General features: G+C 40.2%; 1 protein-coding gene and 1 long non-coding RNA gene across 2 annotated transcripts in view; one reads left to right on the forward strand and one right to left on the reverse strand.

Moving 5' to 3' along the window:
* Positions 1–21,237, reverse strand: part of RPL27 (ribosomal protein L27) — a 397,834-nt gene that overhangs the window by 108,535 nt on the left and 268,062 nt on the right. The gene's annotated exons all lie outside the window — the stretch shown is intronic.
* Positions 2,644–12,904, forward strand: LOC142665745 (uncharacterized). The gene is made up of 4 exons (XR_012851557.1): positions 2,644–2,884; positions 5,200–5,391; positions 9,958–10,152; positions 11,405–12,904. It is a non-coding gene; the product is annotated as an uncharacterized LOC142665745 (long non-coding RNA).

Genomic DNA, 21,237 nt, shown 5'->3' on the forward strand with positions numbered 1-21,237 from the left:
TCAAGGTATGACAAATCCGGCACAGCCTCATTACTTTTGTTATAAATGGAAGCCATGATGCCAATGTGTACAGAACCTTCGTTATATCTGTGACTGCCCAGTTATACCCTCAATACTGGAGCATGGGATGTAACATTACACAACTAGGCAGATTTGCCATGCATGTGTACGAAAAGACTGGGTGATGACGTCTCCCGTTATGCTGGGCATCTTGGTTGTCACCCTGCTTTCACAGAAACAGAAATAACTAACAAACAACAATAACTTTATAGAATAGGACAACTTGAGGGATTCCAAGAATACTAAGAAATGTATTTTCAAAAAGTTAGGGAATTCTCAGTTAATAGGAGAAGGGGGTTTTCCATTCAGACTCCTTCTTTATTAGCCAGAGCAAAGATTGGCATGGTTATACATTTTTCTTTGAAGTGGCAACAGGGATTTAATCAGGGCAGCATTTTGATATGACAACATCTTTTATGGCATACAGTAAAACTATATTGCGGGATTACAACACAAAGTAATTTGTTTTTCTTGCTCGCAATTTTATATAACAAGAGATCCTGGCTGATTTACCTTCTGCAGGTGCAATGACACTTATACAATTGTCACTGAGGCTGGATCTTTCTAAAATAATTTTTCAATAAAAAATGTAATAGCAATATTGAGGTAGTCAATAGAATTATTAAAATATACCATAGCACAAAAGGAACCATGGGCAGGAAATTTAACATGATGACATGGACATGGTGAGCAATGGCTTTAGAAAATATTGACCTGCAAGTGACAAGTCTACTAAACACATGGATACCTAAAGGGATGAGGATTCCAACCCAGTCAGTATTTGTTCATAAGTACCATGGATCATGTGCTATTAAAGGGATTGTCAGCTTTAGGCAATCCCAGTTTGCTAAAAGACAATAAGCTGTGGGATTCCCAGCGATCACGAGTAATAAGTGGTGCTTTCCTAGGAGCAGGTGTTTCATTTCTCTGCAGCGCCACCACAGATGTATTTCAGCATTACAGTGAATGGGCAGTCAATGTAATGCACAGACATCTGCAATTCAAAGTTCTCAGGAGGTTATTCTGGCCCAGTTCCTTATCACCTGGAGATTGAGGTGCCATGATCTGCCCCATCCACTATATAAATAAATACTACCTCTAATAGATTCTGTAACAACAGAAGGAGCATTCCACTTTGGCCGATGCAACGAGCGCCGATCAACGAAACAGCTATTTGATCGGCACTTATTTGCTCCTGTCACATGGATCTATGGATGGGGACAAGCGGTCGTTACTCCGATCGCTGGTCCCCACACATTATTATCATGTTGTCAGCACGTCCCCCGACAACGATAATATTTCAGTTTTTTAAAACGATACGATCAGCAGATGAATGAGTGTATCTTCTATGAACGCTTGTCTGCCCGATAATTGCCCAGTTTAAAACCCCCATTACAGACTATGGAAAAGATTAAAGCACCGCTCTCTATTATGGTGCTCGATTTTTGCAACCCAGGACAGAAGGGCTTGGTGTTTGTTTTCCCCTCCATGCCCTTTTCCAGACCCTTGAGTCAATTCTTCACAGCCTTGTTGGGATGCAGTTTTGGGATGCATTTGGGATCCATAGCAACTGCAAGATCTGCCTCTATAGTACATATGCCCTTGGTTGTTGGCCATCAACAGTAGTCTAATGTCTATGGAAATGATCAAGACCCCTTTGTTTTTACCCTAGGGAGAAAAATTAATTGGACAGCGTCAACTTCTCATGTATTGTTCCATTGCTTTCTCACGCAATAAGCTCTACTGAAAGGAGTTTTCCAGCTGCCTTACCTCCTGGGATAAATGATTGTTCAACTTAACCAAATCTACATTTTGTTGGGGGGAATAAATGATTTTTATTGCTGGCCAGTAAGATCTATCATCTGAAAGTGACCGCAGTGATTTATGGCTTGCAGTGAAGAAATCCACATTATTTTATTACCGCAGAACCGCCTTTGTTGAAGTTACTTGGAACAGCTGTAATATTTTAATACATACCACATGACATAATAGCCTGTGCCCATTTTACCTAGAAGAAAATGTCTCTTCCTACAATGTCACAAATATAATTTATGTAATAAAACTGTAAATCAAAATCTTATATAATATTGTAGATTAGTCATTAATGTTTTACTCATTTGTAATCCAGTTGGACTCGTACTGAGATGAGTTGTACACTGGGATCAGCACATTTTACATCAGAGTACAGATATTGAAGCTTTCTATTGTCCATATTTATCACCATGATTGGCCAAGAGCCTAGTGGACGAAGTCCCAAAAGCTGACACAGCATTGATAGATGTACAATGTGAAACCAAGTCTTATCTGCTCGGCACAGCATATTTTAATCTACAAGTTGTCCTACCCATGGAAGTCATGACGTCTGTAATCTAAAGTTCATTAAAACTACTACTAGCAGCAAATTTTTCTGGAAAATGTGGAACATTAAACTTTTTGTGTCCGATTTTCACTTTTATGTTTCTTTAAATGTCTAGTTTCTCTGCACCTTTAACCTCTGTATCTGAACTCTATAGAGCCACAAATGCAACAAATGATAAATGATCAGGATTTGGATACACATGATCCTGGGGTTAAATACAAAAATTCAGTGGCTGCAATGTTCAAATTAATTTATCATTTATCCTGCACTCAACTGCTTCAAGTTTTAGTAAGTGGACAAGCTGAAGTCAGAAAACCAAGTGGGATACTTGGTATTCTAGGCAGAAGTTATGGCTGCTAAGGGTGGACCAAGAAGCATCTGGCCTTGAAAAAGCCACTGTAGATGTCACAGATGGAAACTGAAGATGTTTCATGGTCTCATTTAGATCTACAAATGTTCTACTATGTAAGTGGAGCCCTTCAGACTCAAATGTCAGCTTCCAATGATATTTTATATTTCTAACAATTGTCATGTGATATCTCCTTTATTTTTGTGTCCAGCTGCTTGGGCTTCCATTATCCTATGGGGTAGTTCTGGATTCAAATCTGTTACAGGACAATAGATGGTCAACTGTCAAGATTTCATCTTCACAACCCCCTCTGTCCTATCTTAGATCAAGGAGTTCCTGCCCCCATCCCTTTTAGGAAAGAAGGGCAAAGTGACTGAAGGGCATTTACTCCCCTAATTTCGTATGTAGCTGAAGGGGGCGCCCTATAATGATTCATAAGGGAAGGGTGTGGGGCTAACTGGAGATGCCCAACCTTCATATTTAGGGTGCCTGTAGTAACCCTAGGGCCATGCTGTTTGGTATATGTGTCCTTGGAAGTTAGTCATTGTCTTTTATATACAACACTGTCTATATGTTGAGAATAATAGATTTGGCAAGAATAGAGATATCAATATGTCTATGTAAATCACTGCTTAAATTTTCCCCGCTGAAGACCTGGTGTGATCTCAGCATGTGGAAATAAAATATATTATATTTGTATTCATGTTTTCATGGTCAATGTGGTCATGCCGTCAGTAAATTTGTTGTGTCCACTTGGCATGAACTGAAGTTCAGATGAACCCGCTCCCCTGTGCTTCAATGATGCAATTAATTATTACTCTCCTAAATAACATCATGTCTGATTTCATCGCCCACCTGCTTCCTAAACTTAACAGGGCAAGTTCAACCCTCTGCTCCAGTTTTCATTGTAACAGTGTTCCTTATGTATAGGAACTGGGATGTATTAGGGCAAATAAAATCAGGATAGTAGTATAGCTCCAGTATGAGGTTCTTACAGGACTATTGGAGGCCCATCAGTAACTCTATGATTGTGGGATTGCTGACGGCTAACATATTGTAAACTACCTGTATGTAATGGCGCACAAGCAATATTTTGAATGTAGCATATTGGAATAATTTAACTTTGCCAGGTTGCCCACTTTACTATTACATACTAGCTATTTTGGTTTATATTTCCCCTGTATCTGACATTACTTGCTTTCGTATAGGATTTATTTATTAGAAATGACCAAAATCCTAATAATAATAAAGGAAATAATTGTAAAAGTGATAATAAGTCCATTGATGCATCTATCTATCTATCTATCTATCTATCTATCTATCTATCTGTCTGTCTGTCTGTCTGTCTGTCTGTCTGTCTGTCTGTCTGTCTGTCTGTCTATCTATCTATCTGTCTATCTATCTACATCTGCTTTGCAATATTCTTTTTTTTGTTTTCTGCATTTTCGCCTCCAATAATACATTTATCAAGCCCTTAACTTGGTTATGAACTTGGAAAGTGTAGCAAACAAGCTGGAAATCATTTATAAGAGTAGCCTTAATATCAGCTATTACAAGGTATGTTATATAGTCCTCTGTTTGCTCGTACAACCTCTTTTTATGGTAATTGAATCTTGCCGTCCAGTAAAGAATTTTTGCTGAGTTGCAAATTTTCCATATACAAATTTTTTAAATTCTTAGAAAAATTAAAAAATGAGCTTAATTCTTCTACAGGGCTTTTGACAGTAACCCGTGTCATCTTCTGACTTCTTTTTGTATATGATAGCAGTTTACTCCTTCCCTGTGAAACATCAATCATGTTGTTTTTCGCACTTGGAATGCTACCAGTTCTGTCTTCAGTCATCTACAAAGGATCATAGTTAACTCTTTCTCATTTCCTAGAGATATGGTCTGTGTTTCCCCTCCCCCCTTGTCAAATCCTCTACTAGACTGCTTGAATGAACTCACTTCAGTGTGAATGGCATTTCCCAATGTAGGTGAATAGATAGAAAAACAGGCAGATGGGTTAATAATTATCCATTGCTGAAAACACCTACATCCAAAGACCAGACCCCGGATGAAGACCTTGAACAAGGGATCAGATGTGATGTAGGGTTTGTGTCCTGCAGTAAATAACAAGCTGTTGTGGTGATTTCAGAAGTTTCCAGGTACTATGATAAGTGAACCCTGACTGCCCATTGTAAAGGAATTTTATTTGTAAAACCAGTAGACAAAGTTCTCTATGAATTTTTGCATAAAAAAATATGAACCAATACAGTAGACGCCTCTGAGTTGCCGTCTGTATGTTCTCACAATGTTTGCTGGGGCTTCCTCTAGGAAACGATACAATTGGCTATACACATAAGATAGCTGTCCACCAAATAATCGTCTGGCTAACAGCTATCTCCTCTAACCGTCCCATAAACATGTGCTCTTCATGTTTATTCCGTAGGGGAGGGAGAAACAATCTTATCTTCTGGAAGGACAAAGGAGCGGGTATGTTGAAATCCTATATGGCCGATCCCCGTTTCCCTTGACATCTGCAATCAGAGTAGAGTCAGGTGGCCCCAGACTCCGTCATGGAGATCTACTGGCAGAAGATAAGAGCCCCTCTAGATTCTTCGGGACAGCTACATCAAAAAAAGTATGTGCATTGATTTTAATGGGTGTAGTGCAATGTATAATTTTTTCTGCTCTGCCATTGTGGACAACAACAAAAGAGCTTGACTGGTCAGGGCACATCTCCTGTCATTACGAAACAGGGCGCCACTTACACTTAGTGCCTGAACCTATGGAAAGACTGCTGCGCACGATGCAGCTTTATGCCTTAGTTGGCTGGTGATATTCACTTTTATTTGGGCACTTTACAACAATTTTATATGGGCACTGAATTGTACACTTTAAAGAATGGAACATATTGGAGTTAGTTGGAGCAATCCTGTAAATTTCAAGAGATAGAGTCATCTATCATTTTTGGATCCCGTAGAGGAGGAAGACCAGCATGATGTAAGGACATAAGACTCCCACCGACGTCTTCCTTGAAATCCTTCAGGTGAAGTTATGGGAAATGATACAGCTTTCACCTTTCACATACAGAAAAGAAAACACTTCACAGCCACTTAAACCAGAACTGAAAAACAAGTACAGGCTTATAAACAGGCATCAAAGTACAACGTACTCGTACACTAAGTAACAATGCAGAAAAACAGAACACCGGGAGACGAGATTCTTGATTTCACATAATACCATCAGAAGCGAGGCCTTCATCATATTTGCTGTCGATAGCTTTTTTTTTGTTAACATTTAATATTTTTATTTTAGAAAAACTCAAAATGTATATAAATAAGGTGACTAAGAATGAACCCAGTCATATACAAACACAGGGTTAGATCTAGGTCTGTGGAAGCCCCTGAAAAAAATGTATAGGGCACCCCCCTGACAATTTTTCTTAAAAGGATGGAGATGTATTGTAATATGGTTTGAATAAGAGTGTGATATAGGGGCTAAATAATACCACCTTACAGTGCCTACATAGTAGGGCCATACAGTAAATGCATAACTTTGCCATGAAGTGCCAAAATAACAGTGCCACATAATGAAAGTAATAGAAACCCTGTGCTCACGTTATAATCCAAAGAGGTAAGAAAAAAAAAATTCATATCAACTATCTTTTTGTGACATTGAATAGAAACATTCTTGTCTACACCCAGAAGCTGAAATTTGCTAATTCTTGTAATGACCTATATACCTGTATTAGCTGGACTGTTATGGTTTAAGGTCTCTTCTTGTAAATAAGAATATTTAAATTCACTGTCAGCAAGCACAGATCTTGACAATGGTGAGGGAGTAAGATACAAAATATATCAGAGAGTTGCAGAACTTTTCATTACACAGTGATTAGATAAAACTAGAAGGCCCCGTCACACAAACACTGCACCAATGCCAAATAAAAAGTATTGTGAAGATCCTTCGGCAGCTATTTTTTCTTATTTTCTTATTTTTTTTTAATCCTAAATGGAAATACAATTCAATTTATAAAGGAATGCTGGGAGCTCCACCCTATATTACAGACTAAGATGGATATCAATATGAATATCAATGTCTGATTGTCGTGGGTCCGACTGCTGTTTGCTAGGAAAGGCATTTTCTGAGTGGCGGCATGGTTGTGTTTAAATATACAAGTTGCAAAATGTGTCCTAAGGTAGACATACACCGTAAAGGCCTTTTCATCAAAAGTCCCCAAAATTAGGGTTAAAATAATTAATGTCAACATGCCATCAAAAATATAGATGAATGTCTGGGAACTGTGTTAGAACTAAGGAATGGATTGTGTCCAAAATGAGTTAATAAGGTGGAGTTACCAATTTTCCATCCTGCGTAGTAACAAGTATCTGGAATTCTACAACCCTTATTAATAATTATATTCTTCCTAGTCAACTACAGAAGAGAGTCGACATCATTAACCCCTTCCCGGCCCATGACGAAAATGTCCTTTATCTGCGGCTGTCAGTTGCCGCACCATGACGTACATTTTAGTTCAGCGGCAACTTCAGGGATTGGAGAAAAATTGCATGCTGCACTTTACAAGGGAGGGAGCCCCTTGTAACGTGATCGATCGATGATGCTGTCGTCAGCATGGAGACAGCCCAGGACCTGATAAAGTTCCCATGGGCTGTCTCTTGTAAATGCCTATTAGGGTGTACTTGTAGTATGTCCTAATAGGTACCTAGGAATATTGTATGCCCAGGCACAATCTGTTGGCATGCAGAAGTATGCCAGCATATTGTTAATTGATAAAAAAGTGGAAAGTTAAAGTCAATGGGGGGAATTTATCATGAAAAAGTAGCAAATAGCTCAAAGCTCAAGACACATTTCCTATAATTTACGGTAGGAACTGGCGTAAATGATAGCAGAACTTTACAGCAGCTCCTGGTGGCCGTAGATTTCACTCAGTGGCGCATGGATAGTCGAAGATGTGACAAATTTATTAAGAAGCATGAATTTGAAGTATTTTATGCCGGCTTGTTTCCTTTTAAGACTGGCGTATGAAACGCCAGTCTTAATAAATTCTTCCTAATATATATGGGACTAAAATTCAAGTAACGGAAAATATAATTAATGACTGTAGTATCCGTCTATTTTGCTAACGCATTATTCTGCCTGACTAAGATGATTAAAAACAACTTTATTGACTCATTATTAAAAAGTGGGAGCTAATAGTCCATTTGGACTTTTTCAGGCTCTTGACAAGAGTACTCGGTACAGGTGGGGTGGTTATTCTGGGTTACTGTTCTGTCCCTACTCTCATTCCTCCTCTCAATTTTTCCCTAATACCATGTACACCTTATCAACTAGTATGTTTGAAACCTAATGAAAAGTAAAAATAAAGTTTTGCAATAAAAATAAAGAAAAAACTCTGCAAAAGAGTCATGAATGGAGTAAAAAAAAAAAAAAGAAGAAGAAAAAAAGACCTGGAATAGTAGTTTTTTTTTCTAGTACACACAAAATGAATTAACGGTAAATGAAATGTGTACCCAAAAATGGTACAAATAGAAATAACAACTTGTCCTGCAAAACACAAGGTCTCATTCAGCTGCATTGACGGAAACATCAAAAAGTTATACAATCTGGAATAACGAGATGAAAAACGATGAAAAAAATTGTCTGGGTCCGTTAAGGCTATGTAGACCTTTTGATGGGCATTTTTTTTTCTTAATAAACGTACCGGTCAGTGCGATTAGTGCAAATTTTTAATTAGTCTTTATTAAAAAATTGTTCTACTTTTTGAGATACAGCTGCTTTGTGTTCGGCATACAGAGCACCTGTATGTAGCACTAAATCCTGCTCCCGTCAGGTCAGCCGGACTGACGGGTTGAGTAAAATTGGGTCCTGCGTGTCCCCGACAAGGAAGATCAATCTGCTATCGATCATATCTAAGTTCATAAATAGATGTGATAGATTACAGGTGGATCCTGCGTGTCAAAGACACGTAGAACCTGCTGACACTGAACCCATCAGGTCCGCGGGACTGACAGATTCAAGTCATGGCAAAAGATACAGCTGCTCTGTATAGAGAATACAGAGCAGCTGTATCTAAAAAAGTTAAATTTTTAATAACGACTAATTAAAAAGTTACACTAAACACACTGACTGACCTGTTTATAAAAAATAAATTTAAAAAATGCCTCTCAAAGGTGTATATAGCCTTTAAGTGGTTAAATACCATGAAAGTGGCATGGCAATATAGGACAATGATTTTCAGTCATTACAATGATGATTACATGAGCCTTAGTTTTGTGCAGTTCACTGTGTGTCATAATTCACTATTTCTAGACCACCAGTTACTGAGCTCCACAAATGTCCCTTTGACACTACACATAGCACATGTCAGCTCAATGACAAAGCCTCAGGTTGTAGCATGTTAGTCCAGCCCATCAACTCTCTGATACGGTATATCATTGACCTTGGTTTTTACAGCTTCCAGGTATTACTGCAGAAAAACAGATCTATTATTGCCTTCACACAAACAACACCTGATAAAGGGAAGCAGTGGTAAACTTGGACCTAGCTACTAAAAAAAAAACACTCAAACAACAACATATTGTTAAAAAATTGACTCGTCCACTAAATGAAAATTCTATGTTTAATTCTTATAAATAGGAACAAAAGACCTAAAGAGCAGCTTGACTAATACATAAGGCAATGAGAATAATTTGAAAGGCGTATCCATGGCAGAAATCTGAGGCTGACCCTCGGATTTCTGCCACGGATTCGCAGTTGGATATGCTGTGGCGGATTAGCCCTAATCTGCGTGTGGTTACCAACCACGGTTCCCACAGATTTTAATTAATGTTATTAAGTATTAACTTCTAGATTTTAAATATAAACTACAGTGCAGATTTCCCTTTGAATTTAATGGAACGCGGTTTGTAGGCGGATTTCACGTAGGTTCTGGCGCAGAATACGCCCGGATTCCGCATTAAAGTCCTGATAAAAATCTGTTGTGTGAACATGGCTTTACACCCCTGTTTGGATGCCATAGCCCACTTCAATTATTTTACATAATATTGCTCCTGGTGATATTTAGGACAATGGCAATTTGAGCAAAGAACAAGACACAAGTAAATATTGAATAAATGGTGACCATGGGCAGAATCCCAGTTTGAAAAATTATAAATCTTATTCATTATTTTCTTTTGCCATACTGCAGGTACAACCATTCCACCCTTGAGATCTGTAGACAATCGAGCTGTTTTCTCCGCCATCACCAAGTTCAGTGTTTCAGCAAAGCGCCCCCTACATAAAGTAAATCACATCTCAGTACCGAAAAGAATATCATCATACACGGTGCTGCATGTATTACTATCAAAGGATGAGGACAACTAAAGTACCCCATAGATCAAGGGTAGGCAACCTTTTTGTATGGCATGCCGATAAATGAATAAATGATGACGTGCTCAGTGTGCCATGCAAACATGAAAGTCCCATAAAACAGTAAGACAATGTGACATAAAATAATTGATCAGTTAAACTTACATTTCAGTGCGAGCCTTGTCCCTGACTTTCTTTTCAAAGATGATCATCTGTGGTGTATACGAGGCTACTGAACACCACCTTTTGGGGGGGGGGGGTCACACTTAGGAGAGACTGCGGCTACTGAACACCAGCTGTGGGGGAACTGCACACAGGAGATAGTGTGACTACTCAACACCAGTGGGTGGGGCGGTTCGTGGCTACTGAACACTAGATTTGGGGGGTTCCCATAGGACAGACCACGGCTACTGAACACCAGCTTGGGGGGGTGTACACAGGAGAGACCACGGCTTCTGAACACCAGATTGGGGGGATGCACATAAGGGACACCACGACTGCTAATCACCAGTTTGGGGGGCACACATAGGAGAGGGAGCTGCAAACTTTTGCTAACTTTTTATTTTACAGAGCGGTTACTGAACTCCGTCCTTGCGTTGCTGAACACCAGGAGAGAGAGCAGTGCTGCATTGTGTGCTTGCTGCTCACTCTCCTGGTGATCAGCGCCGACAAGCGCACAATCAAGCACCGCTCTTTCTCCCAGTGTTCAGTGCCACCAAGCACATAACGGCTCTGGACACTGGGAGAGGGAAGTGTGCCAGCAAACCATGCCCCATGTGCCGGCTGTGACACCGGCGGCGGCGCCACAGGTTGCTGACCCCTGGAGTAACAAAAGGTATTTTACACGGATTGATAATAAATCAGGCAGTTTAGGTTCTTCTTCTCTCTTACATAGTCATATTTTATAACCAGTCCATGAAACTTGAATACATGTCTAGAAGCTTTGAACTGCTTCAGTACAGTCATGATAAAGCTCAGGACATCATGGTGGTCTTAAAAATAAAGTTGTATTCTACTGGAGAATGGCTGAAGGCTTCTCTAGAAGTATTTCCACTATCTGGTTAATCTGGATATTTTCAGCCCACCTTCCATCCTGGATTTCGTTCAAGTAAAGGAATAGGGTTGGACTTCCATTATCTTCCCACAGTCTTTGGTATCATTGACAGCACTCTTTATTTAAACAACCTTCACCAATTCAGGTTGGTTTTCTCAGACCGTAAACTTGACCAGCCTGGAATACGTTGTGTATATGATTTGAGGTTTAATAAAACGTTTTTTTTTTGCAGAAAGTTCAGCGTTTTATCAATGTAATGAATCTTCAAATGTAACTACGCGACTCAACGTCCTCTCCTCTTACCTGCCAAGAGAGTATCTGACAGCGCCACCTTCTGACTACAAGCTACAAAACAACCAAGAGCTGAAGCTTTAATATTTTCTCTGACACATTTCTGTTTATATCAGGAGGACTGAAGCTTCCAGAAAAGAATCCAGATTGACAATGTGTTTTCTTTCTGCTTTTTTTTTATTTTTAGGTTTAGTGTCCCTTTAAGCATGTGGCTATATAATGATAAATGGATTTACTCACATTCATTTATGTTCGCCGTCAGGAATGAATCACTACTAGAAAGCTCCCCAGTAGTCAGATCCACGGCTTGTCACATTATTGTAAGTGTATTGTTTTTTTAATGATTTGTATTGATGGGTTTTCTAGTATAATAAGGTTTAGAACATTCGTGGGTTCACACGTATCTTTTATAACAAGGCAGTCAGAAATCTGAAGGATCATATATTCTATAGTTAACCAACATATCTGGTATATTCTCCATGTATACATATGGGTTCATTGTAAAGAGTAAAACAGAAAAGTAAAGCAGAATAGAAAAAAAGAGAATGTGGAGAGAACAAAATAATAATTAGAAAGAGAAAGCTACATGAGGCCTAAAAATCATGCCCACCCCAACGCTCATTGACGGATACAAGTATGGTCATTTTCTTGTTCATGGTGAACTATGAGCTGAAATATTGGACATAATAAATATTTGCACATTTTGACCATTTATCATAAAAGCAACGGTTCCAAAGTAATTACCCGTTCAAATACCCCATGCAATGTGCTTGTTACTAGCTGGTTGCCCCTTAGTTACGTCCTCAGTTGTTCTTTTCTTAGCAGGTCGGGCATGCACAGTACAGCACCACTATTTTACTACTATAGCAGTGCTCCCCCTCTCTGTGCTGTGTGACTGCGCATGCGTGGTTTCACTGCACAGGAGAGTAGATGGAGCCAAGAGGATTGTGAGAATTGTAGTGTCTAACTCTCAAAAAGCGGTTACGTGTAAAAAGTGACTTCATCATCCCGAACAGAGGAACCGGAGGCCAAAAACCATGATGCAATAATGCTGAATTTTATAGAACCTTCTGTATGAAAACCATCATGCAACTTTTTTTATTTAACGGTTAATGACTGTGCAAAATGTAATGTCAGTATTTTGGACTTCTGTGGTGGGATGCCTCCCTTTCCTGGGAAGGAATGTCAGCAGTCCGCATATGGCTTCAATCATCAGGGGACTATAATTTATCGACAGTTCGAAAATTTCCAGCATCCCACTCTTGTGTTAAGTTATTGGCATAGAGCCGAAGTTTCATGTATAAGAATAAATCTAAACCCCTTTATCTGTTGCCTTATATCTTGCTTGCGATCCTTTAGGCCCCATGCACACGACCGTGCCCGCAATCACGGCCCGCGATTGCGGGCACGGCCGGCCGCTGACTGACAGCCGCATTTTCGGGCCGTGCTCCCATACAAAGTATGGGAGCACGGCCCGCAAAATGCGAAAGAACGGACATGTTCCATAATTCCCGGAACATTTCCACGGCACTGACACCCTTCCGTAGTGCTACGGAAAGGTGTCAGTGTTCAATGAAAGGGAATGGCTCCGTTTTTGCGGACCGCAATTGCGGTCCGCAAAAACGGAGGTTTTTTGCTGTCGTGTGCATGGGGCCTGACTCAGTAAATTATACATACACAGAAAGAAATCTAGTAGTATCTCTGGTTCCTGTTCAGAGTCTCAATGTTTCATGTATGGTGATGGCACACGGAGCTGTTAAGCCCCTTTGCGTGCGCAAAACGCAGCGTTTTCTTTGCGCGCGCAAAACGCACACGCTCGTGTAAATCCAGCCTTAATTGTATCGTAAACTTTGTTCTTATCAATGTACAAAAAGGACATAATATCATAAAGAATCTCATAAAGAAAGATAACACAGGATCCACCATCGACAATAGGTGATGGACACAGCTCTCCTCCTCCTATACCTTCCTGCACAATGACCTCTGCAGAGGTCACAGAGCATGCCTAGAAAAGTTTCCTATAGAAGTCAACAGGTCCCCTCCTATTCAAAGGTTAAATGTGGCTGCTGTAAAGCATTTCTCTAAATACTGTTAACAGCAGCTCAGGCAAGATGGCCGCCCCCCATAATAATGTACAAAAAATAGAATAAATAAATCTACATTTAAAAAATAAAAACATTTTATATGTTTCACTATCTGTTTTAATTAATAAATATATACCTATAAGGCCTCATAACATCTGGGTCGGGTTCCGTTCATGGGTTCCGTTAGACCTTTCCATCATCGGAAACCCATGAACGGAAAGCTAAACGGAAACCATAGCTTCCATTTGCATTACCATTGATTTCAATGGAAATGCTTCTGTTGCAAATGGATTCTGTTTGTCTCCGTTCCATAAGGTTTACGTTTTTCTTGCAGAAACAATAGCGTAGTTATTTTGAACAAAGAAAGAAGAAAGAAGATTTATTTTATATTTATACAAAAAAATAAAAAATATGTAGTGATACATTTCCTTTAAGACTTTAGGGCTACAGAAAGTTAGTTGAACCATTGCAATATTGACTTGGATCACCGATGGTATTGAACAGTTATAGATAAATAAGCTGTAAATAAAGCCTTTAAAAAAATAAAAAGAGTGCATAGAAAATATACCTGAAGAGTCATTTGAAATGTCTAAACATTTGATGTAAATGACAGTGTTATCTTAGAAATGTTTATCTATCACGTAAGGAAAGCTCAGTGATTGACGCCCCACAAATTCCCACATTATCACTAATGGTGGGAAAGGAGCCAAAGTCATCATTTGAGGTTTACATGACTCCCAGCCGGGGCTAAGTACTTGGTCAAACAATTAAGAACTGGGCCTTTCTAGAACAGATAGTCTGCGGAAATCCTGCTTATATAAAATGACCTCTAGCAAACATAAGACTTTCTTCTCTTAGATACATAATTATTTATTCTGGGTCATGGAGTCCGCATCATCTGCAACAAATAATATCAAATATGTTGTTTCTGCTCCCCCGCTGTTTTTCTTGGCAAAATCTATGAATAAAAAATTCCTGCAGGCCAACATATTTTTCTTCCAGAGTTTATGGTTTCCTTTGTTTTATTATGGAATATTTTAGTTTAAGAAAATAATAAGAAGGGCTCTTGGTATAAGATTTCATGTTTGGATGCACCGGGCACTACTGCCTATGAGTTCTCCAGCCCAATACATCCCAACATTCCAGACTGACAACCTGGGACAATTGAGATCAATTATCCTATTTGGATTGGATACTCCTACCCTTCAGCCAGTTCAAACGAATGAAAAGAAACTGCACCAACAATAAGGACTTTCTGGGCCAAAGTAAGAGTCCTCTTACACAGCCCGACGTGGGGTGTGTAAACAAGCGCCGATCAACGAGACTCAAGGAGCTAGTATGGGGACGAGAGCTCGTTACTACGATCGCTAGTCCCAAAACATTTCTGCCATGTCGGCAGCACATCCCCTGTTTACACAGAGAGACGTGCGGCCGACAACGATAATATTTTGCTTGTTCATCGGCTGATCGTTGCATTGTTTACACAGGGCAATGATCGGGAACGAGCGTTCCCAATTGGCGCGTGTAAAAGGGCCTTTAGACACTAAAAGCCAGGTTTAGATCTAAAAGTTATCGTAAGGGGGTGGAACAGACAGCCTTTTAAAGAGTGAAAAACTTGAGCCAAGACGAATGACTTATACTAAAAGCAAAAGAAATTGAGAGCGAAGTCAAGGACACTAAAGGTACAATGCTAATTTTATCACCTCCTATAATAGTAAACATAATGTAACTAATAATATTTTACAGAAATATTGGCACATTTTGAGAGGTAACCCCTTTTGTAAGAAATTCCATCCCCCACAGACCACGGATAACTTACCGTAGAACTAAAGCCCTAAAGAGCCGACTACCACCCAGCAAATTACAACATAAAGAAGTCAACTACTAGGGAAGAATTGTGCACCTTCTTTTCTAACGTGAAATGTAGCTACAAATGTAAACAGAAAAGGTGTAAGTGCTGCCTACATTTAAAAAATAATACTAACACATTCCAGAATGTAATCTTAATACATTCCTGACCTGTTCTTCAACATATGTGGTATACCTTGTGGGATATGAATTGCAGTATATGGGGCGCACCATCCAAACATTCCGGGCAACAATTCATAAACACAGATGGAACGTCTCCAATGGCTGAAACATTAGTGATTCTAAACATGCCTCACAGATACACAACTGGAGTTTCTTGGACTTTACTACATTTCCAATAGAACAAATACCGGAGGGTGTACTGGACCTTCCAGCGACTCAGGAACGAGAAATGTACTGGATATTCAAAGTCAATATCTTGATACCCCAAGGATAGAATAAAAGCATAGAGAGAGAGAGAGCACATTTTAATTCTCCTTTCCCCTCTTTTTTTAAATTCATTAATTCATTATACATGATACATTTTATGGTATTTTATATAAAACCCGATTTAAATATATCTTAATGTAATTTTAATTTAATGCATCTAATAAGGTAATCTTTTACACTATATGTTTTACATTATATTTTCTAATATCTATTTTTTAAATACATTGGTTAAATTTTTATATCACTGGTAATTACTTTTTAAGCAATTACTACACTTTATGTTATGGGCACAACAAGTGGGAGACTAATATGTTCTACTATATGTATGTATTTTACACATAGCATTACCAGGGTGGGAAGGGCCACTGTTTTTGGCCTTTCCCAGCCTAATAATAGAACCGATAAAAACACAGGGACATATACAGAAACACCGAAAAAGGCCATACTTGCAAATGGACACAGCCAGGCCAGAAATGCTGATGAAAGGGCGAGCAGGTGCTTTAAATAATAATAGCCACTCCCACTAGTCTTGAGGGGAGTGGTGTGTGGTGCATGGGATGTGTAGTAAGAAATAATAAATGAATAGTGTGTGTGCAAGTGTAATACTATAAGTGAAATATAGGGGGCAGTAATAAATGAAGTGCCTCAATAGAAATAAATGGATAATGGGGTGCAAGTGAGTGAAACATGGAGGGATAGTGTGTATGTCATGAGGCACAACGTGTATAGCCAGGTAGAAGCCTATTTGTGACGCCTTGATAATTCATAGAGCGGGCTACCCTGCTTGCTATGCCAAACAACAACACACCATGCTCTCCCAGCATCAAAGACCCGGCTGTGTCCAAGAGAAGCGAATATACATAATAATGAAAAATACCTGGGGTATTGGTAATCATTTTGGCCAAAAGGACGCAAGCTCGCAATCCACGACAAGGATCCCCAGACTTGCGAGTCCCTAAATCCTAAACTGGAACAGAACGTTCCTGATGCACAAACAGAACCGATAAAAACACAGGGACATATACAGAAACACCGAAAAAGGCCATACTTGCAAATGGACACAGCCAGGCCAGAAATGCTGATGAAAGGGCGAGCAGGTGCTTTAAATAATAATAGCCACTCCCACTAGTCTTGAGGGGAGTGGTGTGTGGTGCATGGGATGTGTAGTAAGAAATAATAAATGAATAGTGTGTGTGCAAGTGTAATACTATAAGTGAAATATAGGGGGCAGTAATAAATGAAGTGCCTCAATAGAAATAAATGGATAATGGGGTGCAAGTGAGTGAAACATGGAGGGATAGTGTGTATGTCATGAGGCACAACGTGTATAGCCAGGTAGAAGCCTATTTGTGACGCCTTGATAATTCATAGAGCGGGCTACCCTGCTTGCTATGCCAAACAACAACACACCATGCTCTCCCAGCATCAAAGACCCGGCTGTGTCCAAGAGAAGCGAATATACATAATAATGAAAAATACCTGGGGTATTGGTAATCATTTTGGCCAAAAGGACTCAAGCTCGCAATCCACGACAAGGATCCCCAGACTTGCGAGTCCCTAAATCCTCGCAAGTCTGGGGATCCTTGTCGTGGATTGCGAGCTTGTGTCCTTTTGGCCAAAATGATTACCAATACCCCAGGTATTTTTCATTATTATGTATATTCGCTTCTCTTGGACACAGCCGGGTCTTTGATGCTGGGAGAGCATGGTGTGTTGTTGTTTGGCATAGCAAGCAGGGTAGCCCGCTCTATGAATTATCAAGGCGTCACAAATAGGCTTCTACCTGGCTATACACGTTGTGCCTCATGACATACACACTATCCCTCCATGTTTCACTCACTTGCACCCCATTATCCATTTATTTCTATTGAGGCACTTCATTTATTACTGCCCCCTATATTTCACTTATAGTATTACACTTGCACACACACTATTCATTTATTATTTCTTACTACACATCCCATGCACCACACACCACTCCCCTCAAGACTAGTGGGAGTGGCTATTATTATTTAAAGCACCTGCTCGCCCTTTCATCAGCATTTCTGGCCTGGCTGTGTCCATTTGCAAGTATGGCCTTTTTCGGTGTTTCTGTATATGTCCCTGTGTTTTTATCGGTTCTGTTTGTGCATCAGGAACGTTCTGTTCCAGTTTAGGATTTAGGGACTCGCAAGTCTGGGGATCCTTGTCGTGGATTGCGAGCTTGCGTCCTTTTGGCCAAAATGATTACCAATACCCCAGGTATTTTTCATTATTATGTATATTCGCTTCTCTTGGACACAGCCGGGTCTTTGATGCTGGGAGAGCATGGTGTGTTGTTGTTTGGCATAGCAAGCAGGGTAGCCCGCTCTATGAATTATCAAGGCGTCACAAATAGGCTTCTACCTGGCTATACACGTTGTGCCTCATGACATACACACTATCCCTCCATGTTTCACTCACTTGCACCCCATTATCCATTTATTTCTATTGAGGCACTTCATTTATTACTGCCCCCTATATTTCACTTATAGTATTACACTTGCACACACACTATTCATTTATTATTTCTTACTACACATCCCATGCACCACACACCACTCCCCTCAAGACTAGTGGGAGTGGCTATTATTATTTAAAGCACCTGCTCGCCCTTTCATCAGCATTTCTGGCCTGGCTGTGTCCATTTGCAAGTATGGCCTTTTTCGGTGTTCCAGCCTAATAATACCAGCCTGCGGCCCCCCCAGTACCGGACCTACACTACTGATGGTTGGGTACTAGATCGTACCCGGCTCTTCCCGGTACCCCTGGTGGCGGTGGGTACAGGGGTAATAATGGGGGTTAGTGTTTGCCTCTTCATGCCTAACATTGAGCCCCACCGTAGTAATGGACGTTGTCAATCAGCCAGCGGCCATTACAAAGGTGGTAGTAATAAAGTTTAGAAAAATACAAAGCTATGGGAAAAATATTTTATTGAAATAAAAATCCCACACACAACCCTCATTATCCAATTTATTGAGAATAAAAAAAGGGCGTCATCGAAGTAGTCCTCAAATCCGAAGTAGTCCAACAACCAAACTTGTAAAAAAAACACAAACACACAAAAATAATTAGTAACACATAAAAAAGAAAAACAATTATAATTCTTATCTTTCCTGGGTCCAGCGCTGGAGCCGCAATGTCAGCGAACTGGAGCCCTATATCTAATTCTATCATGTGTGATACAGTCTGCTGAGCCACTGTATCTAATCCTATCATGTGATACTGTCTGCTGAGCTACTGTATCTAATCCCATCATGTGTGATACTGTCTGCTGAGCCACTGTATCTAATCCTATCATGTGTGATACTGTCTACTGAGCGACTGTATCTAATCCTATCATGTGTGATACTGTCTGCTGAGCCACTGTATCTAATCCTATCATGTGTGATACTGTCTGCTGAGCCACTGTATCTAATCCTATCATGTGTGATACTGTCTGCTGAGCCACTGTATCTAATCCTATCATGTGTGATACTGTCTGCTGAGCCACTGTATCTAATCCTATCCATAGCTATAGGGTCGTAGTGCTATAAATATGCTGTCTCCCATATACATACACGCACACACACTTTTTTGGGGGGACACATATATATTGGGGCTATTTCCCCTAACGTTTCAAGACCTTAGTGACACCCATGGCTGCTTGTGCTGCATCGTTGGGTCACTTAGGAGACCCAGCGATGCAGGTTAAATCTATGGGCAGTCAGGCATGAGAAGTTTGGGGGGGGGGGGGCCCAAGAAGAATCTTTGCATCGAGGCCCATGAGCCTCTAGCTATGCCCCTGGCTGCCGACATGATGGAAATTTATGGGGACATACAATCGTAGTACCGATCGCTCGTCCTCATACTTAATTGATCATTGCTCCTTGCTGTCTCGCTGATCGGCGCTTGTTTTCACTGCCCATATTGCGCCGTATAAAAGGACCATTATAATGGGGTCTGTCAGTTTGTTGTCAAGAATAGCACTGCAGACTACACTATTCTTGTCATCAAAAATGCCAAAAACCAAGACAGAATGGCAATAATGGCAGTGTGAACAGAGTCTTATCATCTAGATCATAGCATTCAATTTGTGCGTGTATGTTGTGTAATATCGAATGTTGCAAAAATGAAAACATATTGCACGGTGTCTCTGGCTAATATAACAGTTTCACATAAATCCAGATATGTTTTCAGACAGGCTGAAAGATGGAAACCTCAAAACTATGGAGCCCAGTCTTGCTGACTAAGCCAGAGATTTCCCTCCTAGCCCTAGAATTCCTCTGTGAAAAATAAACCTTTCACCTTTCTTCTGAACTGCACTAAACACCATTATACAAGAGATAAGATATAGCGATTACTATACAGATCATTTCAGACACAGAGGTAACTAGCGTTAAAAAAACACTACTCTTTTCTATGTGCGGGAATATCACAATTTGTGCCTGAAATACGGCAAATATACAAAAATGTCAAATGGGTACGTAGGAAATTGGTACTAACTATTGCCACTTTTGACTGGTCTGAGCTGTAGATATCTCTATGATAGCGTTCTCTTAACACGTGGGCAAACCTTGTCAAAAACATATGTCGCAGGTGGCAGGTAGTGCCCGCACTGGGACAAATATTTTCCGCAGGGGTGCGAGAATGTGATTGATAACCACACTCCTGCACTAATGTGGGGTCTAGTGTAATGGAACTATGATGCTTGGTGAGGTTTCTATGACCATTATTGCCGCCCAGGGGCCCAGACCACTCTCTAACCGCCCCTGACTTTATGTACTCTCACACATTATTCTGCACAAGCCTAATATATTGGCAGGCAGACATATGCTAAAACATTAGAATGAAAAAATAATGATCAGACAAAGTACCTTGACTGGACTTAAAAATAGCTCCAGAGGATGCTTTAGTGGGCCCCGGCCCTGACACAATAATGGGGCCCATAATCAACAAGGTCTATGAGTTTCAGCAGTGGACAATCCCACTAATGGATCATTTTTTGTTGCTTTTGGGGGTTTATTAACCTATTATGGTGGCCATACACATTAAATACCTGTCGGGCTAATTTGTCCGCCGGTTAGTCCTCCCGACTCCCACATAAATATGCATGCTTTGCCAATGGCGCACTTTTATTTAAAAGGGGGGAGGGGCATAAGCTTCCTGTCAGGTACCTCTGGCAGCAGCTTATCTTCCATGGGATTGGGCATGTTAAAATCTAACATACTCAATCCTTTTCGCCGAAACGTGAAGTGTGGGGAGAGTCGGGTGGCCGCCACACATATTAGATCATTAGCCGATCCCAACCAATCTGCCGGTTTGGCCGAGCTTCGTCTAATATGTATGGGCACCTTTAGTCTTATTTATGATACGATCTATGTGTAAAATAAAC

This window comes from Rhinoderma darwinii, chromosome 13 (genome assembly GCF_050947455.1).
Source record: "Rhinoderma darwinii isolate aRhiDar2 chromosome 13, aRhiDar2.hap1, whole genome shotgun sequence".
Classification (NCBI taxonomy): domain Eukaryota; kingdom Metazoa; phylum Chordata; class Amphibia; order Anura; family Rhinodermatidae; genus Rhinoderma; species Rhinoderma darwinii.